The sequence below is a fragment of the Rhinolophus hipposideros genome (assembly GCF_964194185.1).
Source record: "Rhinolophus hipposideros genome assembly, chromosome: 19".
Lineage (NCBI taxonomy): Eukaryota > Metazoa > Chordata > Mammalia > Chiroptera > Rhinolophidae > Rhinolophus > Rhinolophus hipposideros.
The window spans coordinates 29,388,376-29,394,678 of NC_138065.1; the positions used below are offsets into that span (position 1 = coordinate 29,388,376).

General features: G+C 40.6%; 2 protein-coding genes across 3 annotated transcripts in view; both read left to right on the top strand.

The window, feature by feature from the left end:
• Positions 1-6,303, top strand: part of SNRPE (small nuclear ribonucleoprotein polypeptide E) — a gene marked incomplete at its 5' end in the record, with an annotated part of 52,915 nt that overhangs the window by 14,990 nt on the left and 31,622 nt on the right. The gene's annotated exons all lie outside the window — the stretch shown is intronic.
• The window catches only part of SOX13 (SRY-box transcription factor 13), a 205,908-nt gene that overhangs the window by 14,636 nt on the left and 184,969 nt on the right, over positions 1-6,303 (top strand). The window lies entirely within an intron of this gene.

Consider the following 6,303-nt stretch of genomic DNA (forward strand, 5'->3'; position numbering starts at 1 on the left):
TTTTCAGTCATTATTTCTTCAAATATGTTCTCGATCCCTTGCTTCCTCTCTTCTCCTTCTGGTAGTCCTATGATGTGAATGTTGTTACTGTGTTTCCCTGAAAATAAGACCTAGCCAGACCATCAGCTCTAATGTGTCTTTTGGAGCAAAAATTAATGTAAGATCCGGTCTTATTTTACTATAAGACTGGGCCTTATAATAATATAATATAATACCGGGTCTTATATTTTTGCTCCAAAAAATGCATTAGAGCTGATGTTTCGGCTGGGTCTTATTTTCGGGAAACACGGTATACTTGGTGTTGTCCCACATCATTGAAGTGGGGACAATTGAAATTCTAAGTTTCTTGAACATCCTGATAACCAGTGTTTTGAACTCTGGTAGGTTGCTTGCCTCCATTTCATTTAGTTCTTTTCTGGAGTTTCCTTCTGTTCTTTCACTTGGGATGTATTTCTTTGTTTTCTCATTTTGGCTGCCTCTCTGTATTTGTTTCTATGTATTAGGTAGATCTGCTACATCTTTCGGTCTTGCCAGGTGGCCTTGTATAGTAGGTGCCCCGTGGGGCCCAGGTGCATAGTCTTCCTGATCACCTGCACTGGTGCTACAGAAGTGTGTGAGGGTTGTATGTGCCCTCCTGTTATATTTGAGCCTTGATTGCTATTAGCACGTCAGTGGGTGGGATTGATCCTCAGGCTGACTGGCTATGGGGTTTGGTCATGTCTATAACTTACGGACTGCTGTGCCCGGGGCTTACCCCATGGAGCAGGATCCCCTCCCATCAGGCTCTGGTGCCTGTTGAGACTGCCCTTTGAGTGTGCTGCTTGAGCTAATTGGTGTTCTGCTGTGGTCTGAAGCTAACCTCCAAGTGTGTTGATTCTGGGGCCTCTTGAGAGGGGTTCTGGTGCAGGCCCAGGTCAGCCACTGCCTATGATTGGCTGGGGATTGCCTGGTAGGAGCAACAAAGTGATCTATGGTTCGTCACTGCCTATGCTGGATCTGGAGGCAAATGGGAGAGGCCATGCTGCAAACTGCGGACAGCTGCCACCAGTACTGGATATAGGGTAGCTCTGCAAAAAGGCAGGACACACTGAGGCCTGCTGCGGGTTCACTGCTGATAGCCTTGTGCCGTTTGGAGTTGGGTGTGGCAGGGTCTCAGTGAGTCACCAGGGTGGAGCAAGGAGAGCTCTCCAGACCAATTCAGATTCAGATTTGACAGTGGGCATGGAGGAGGGCTCAACACTAAAAAGATGTTGCCCACCTGCCAGTTGTACTGGAGAAGGACCCCACACGGAAATTGGCAACTATCTTCTAGTCCACACTCTAAAGCCACACACCTCAGTCTGCACCCCGTATGTCTCTGACACCTCCTGAGTCACTGTCCCTGCACTGGAGCCCACAGTGAGTTCCTGTGCATGAGTCTGTGCAGGTCCTTTAAGAGGATGTCTGAGTTTCCCTCAGCCTTCCTTCCTACCTGGATGATTGGAATCCCCACTGTTTTTCACAGCCAGGCGTTGTGGGGGACTCCTTTTCCCAGCATCAGTACTCTGGGCTAGGGAGGCTGGTGTGGGGCTGTGGTCCCTCCCTCCTGGTGGGAAACCTTTGTTGCTGAGATATACCTCCCAATTTGCCTCTGCCACATTAAAGGGTTGGGGCCGGCCCATTTCGTGTTTCCACACCTCCTACCAGTCTTGACGTGGCTTTTTCTTTATATCCTTAGTTATAAAACTCATGTTCAGCTAGACTTCAGATGGTTCTCCAGGTTAATTGTTCTTTAATTTAGTTGTAATTTTTATGTGTTCATCGAATGAGGCGAGCACAGCATACTCTGCCATCTTGGATCTCTGGGATTTCTATTTTTGAGGGAATTTGTCCATTTCATCTAAGCTATCAAATTTATTAGCATAAAGTTCATAATATTCCCTTATTCTTTTAATGGCGTAGAATCTGTAGAGATGCCATCTCTTAATTTCTAACACTGGTGTCTATTTTTTTCTTGATCAATCTGGTCAAAAATTGTCATCTTTATTGAACTTCTCAAAGAACCAGCTTTCATTTCATTAATTTTTTTCTAATGTTTTGCTGTTTTCAATTTCATCAGTATCTGCTCTTTATTATTCTGTCTGCTTGCTCTGGAGTTAATGTGATATTTTTCTAGTTTTTAAATGGAGAAGCTTGGATTATTTATAGAAACATTTCTTATATTTTAATGTAAGCATTTTATCATGTCTCACAAAGTTTGATATGTTCCATTGTTATTTTTATTAAAGTAAAATATTCTCACTTGCCTTAATTCCTCTTTGCTATATGAGTTATTTAGAAGTGTGTTTAGAACTGGTACAAAAATGCTGATACTCTGGTTAGTTCCATTGATGTGATTAATAATCTGCCCTCTGTGACCCAAATGTCTCATGTCTTATACCAAATAGCCATGAAACTGTGGAAGGCCAACTTCTTAGCTTGCAGTTAGGGTAAGATTTCAGATAACTTCACAGTTCTTGAATTCATCTTATTTTTTTGTCCCATCTCTTCTATCTTCTTTTTATCTATTTTTCTGTCTTGGATTATTTTTATTATGATTCCATTTTATTTCTACTTTTGTATTTTTTATTTCTACTTTTTTATTTCTACTTTTTATTTCTACTATTGGCTTATTAGCTGTAGTCCATTAAAATTTTTTTTTACATGATTCCCTAGGGAATACAACATCTAATTTAATACAGTTACCTTCCATATTATTTTACTGTTTCTGTATGATATAAGAAACTTACGCCTCCTTTGTGCTCTTTTTGTCATATTTTCAGATGTATTATAAACTCCATAATTGTTAATATCTTTGCTTTAGACAGTTATCAAGATTCACATTGTGTACCTGCATGTCTGGTTGGGAAGTCCCATCCTTTCTGTCTCAGGAATTAAAAAAATTTTTAACATCAATTTTCAGATCTTTTTCTAGTTTTTCTTCTTTTTGAAGAGGTGTGGGGTTTTTTTGTTTTGTTTTGTTTTGTTTTGTTTTACGAAATGGATCTGTTTTTGGCTTCTTCTTGAGATCTTTCCATACATAACCTCCCCACCTCTTGTTTGAGGAAACCTGAGTGCTGCTTCCATTTCTGTATAGGCTGCCCTTTAAAGTGTTGACTAGGATTCAGTGCTAGGGAATTAGCAGCAGGAAAGGCTGGTGGAAAGGTCAATAAAGGCATTTTCTTTTCTCTTATTCTTAATTTCCATCAGACAGCTAAAGAAAAAGTATTTTCTGTTGCAGTCTTTTATGCCTTGTTTCAAATCTAGTGTGTTCCTTTTTCCAGATTTCATTGCTAAAATCAGATTATGACATTCAGGGATTTTAAAAATAACACCCATAATCATGCTTTCTATTTCCTATCCATTAGGCTACGTGCATGTTATTCCATTGAGCTGACAAATCATAACTATGGGACATTTTCTTACTTAGTTTTCAGCTTTTCATTATTTTAAATTATACTGCAGTGAACATCTTTCTGCATCTTTTTTTGTGCCTCATAAGGTGTATTTTCATGAATGGGCTTCTGTATTTTAAAACTATCAGCATTTTTGTAGTTCCTATTATATGGGTATATTATAGAAGTAACAAAGAGGAGGAAATTTGGAACATATATACCTGTGGGTGGTTGAGAAGGAATCTTACAACTTTGCCTAGAGAAAAGAAGGTGAATCAAATTAATTGGAGACAGGCTATCGCAAGGAATTTTTCAAAAATTTGGTTATGGATCTTTTCTGTTCTCCTTGCAGAGATTAGTATCTGAAATTCCAATACTTCTTGATTGTTTTTTAAAATTATTTTTATTGTGCTAAAATACACCTAACAAGATTTAACATATTAACCATTTTTTAAAGTTTATAGTTTAGTGATATTAAATACATTTGTAATATTGTACAGCCATCCTCACCATCAGTCTCTGTAACTCTTTCCATCTTGTTAAACTAAAACTCCATACCCATTAAACAATAAACATCACCCCCCCAATTCCCTGCCACCCCTGGCAATCACACTTTTACTTTTTGTCACTGATTTTTGAATACTTTAAGTACCTCATATAAGTAGAATCGTATATTATTTGGTTTTTTGTGATTTGTTTATTTCATTTAGCAGCATATTCTCAAGCTTCATTCATAATGTAGCATATATTAACATATATTTTGCTTATCCATTCATTCATCAATGGACATTTAGGTTACTTTCATATTTTAGCTATTGTCAATAGTGTTCTGAACATGGGTATATAAATACCTCTTTGAGACCCTGCTTTGAATTCTTTTGAGTGTATATCCAGAAGTAGAATTGCTGGGTTATATGGTAAATCTATTTTTAATTTTTTGAGGAACCACCATACTGTTTTCCACAGTGACTGTACTCTTTTACATTCTCACCAAAAGTACACAAGAATTCCAGTTTCTCCACATCTTCTTCAACATTTGTTACGTTTGTCTTTTTTTAAAAAAGATTTTATTGGGGAAGGGGAACAGGACTTTATTGGGGAACAGTGTGTACTTCCGGGACTTTTTTCCAAGTCAAGCTGTTGTCCTTTCAGTCTTAGTTGCGCAGCTCAGCTCCAGGTCCAGGTGCCCTTGCTAGTTGCAGGGGGCGGAGACCACCATCCCTTGTGGGACTCAAGGAGTTGAACCGGCAACCTTGTGGTTGAGAGCCCACTGGCCCATGTGGGAATCAAACCAGCAGCCTTCAGTGTTAGGAGCACAGAGCTCCAACCTCCTGAGCCACTGGGCCAGCCCTATTTTTGTCTTTTTGATAGGAGCCATCCTAATGGATGTGAGTTAGTATAATATTATAGTTTTGATTTGCATTTCCCTGACGATTAGTTTCAGGTCTTACACATTTAAGTCTTCAATCCATTGTGAGGTAATTTTTGTGTATCGTGTTAGATAAGGGTCCAGCTTCATTCTTTTGCATGTGGATATCCAGTTTTTCCAGTACTATTTGTTGAAAAGACTGTCCTTTCTCCATTGAGTGGTCTTGGCACTCTTGTCAAAAATCATTTGACCAAGTGGACGGGTGGCTCAGTTGGTTAGAGCGCGAGCTCTGGGCAACGGGGCTGCCGGTTCGATTCCCACATGGGCCAGAGCTGTGCTCTACGCAACTAGAATGAAGTCAAGGAGCTGCTGCTCAGCTCCCGAGTGGCCAGATGGCTCAATTGGTGGAGCGCGGACTCTCAACCACAAGGTTGCCAGTTGGATTCCTCGAGTCCCGCAAGGGATGGTGGGCTGCGCCCCCTGCAACAACGGCAACTGGACCTGGAACTGAGCTGCGCCTTCCACAACTAAGATTGAAAGGACAACAGCTTGACTTGGAAAAAATCCTGGTACACACTGTTCCCCAATAAAGTCCTGTTCCCCTTCCCCAATAAAATCTTTAAAAATAAATACCCTCCCTTGCTTTGAACACACTCATCCCACCATTCTTACCACCTTCTGAAGCAGTTTTGGAAGTCCTCTTTCGTGAGCGTCTCTAGCTGCACTGTTGTGGCTGCCTTGATGTCCTGAATCAATTCAAAACATTCAACTTTCATAGTCATTTTGACTTGGGTGAAGAGCCAGGTGTCTCATGGTGCCAGATCTTGTGAATAAGGTGGGTGAGAACACACCGTAATGTTTTTATTTTACAGAAATTGCCATACCAAAAGCAATGTGTGACTTGGAGCCTTTTGTTGTGATCACAAAATGTGAACACTGCTGCTGAGTGCCCTCCAACTGAAAAGCAAGGATCTTCAATATGGAAAGCATCGTGTCGAGTCTTAGTAACAATGTGTGACAAGTTTCAGCTTGTTTGGTGCAGTCAGTCAGCTGTGAGCTATTGTTGAGAGAAGGTGTGTTTTTTGTTTTGTTTTTTTGGGGGTAGAATATTGGGGAACAGTGTGTTTTTCTGGGACCCATTAGCTCCGTGTCAAGTCATTGCTTTCAGTCTAGTTGTGGGTGTTGCAGCTAAGCTCCAAGTCAAGCCTTTTTCTTTTCCAATCCAGTTGTGGAGGGCACAGCTCAGCTCCAGGTCAAGTTGTGGTGTTTTTTGTTCAATCTAGTGGAGGGCGCAGCTCACTGCCGGCGACCTTAGTGTTATGAGCACTGCGCTCCAACCGCAGAGCCAACAAGCCACCCAACAAGCTGTGTTTTAAAGTGTGTTGTAAATCATCCATCATGACAACGCTCCATGTCACACATTGCTTCTGGTATATGGCAATTTCTGTCAAATAAAAAAAACATTACAGTGTGTCCTCATTCACCTTATTCACCAGATCTGGCACCATGCAACTTCTGGCT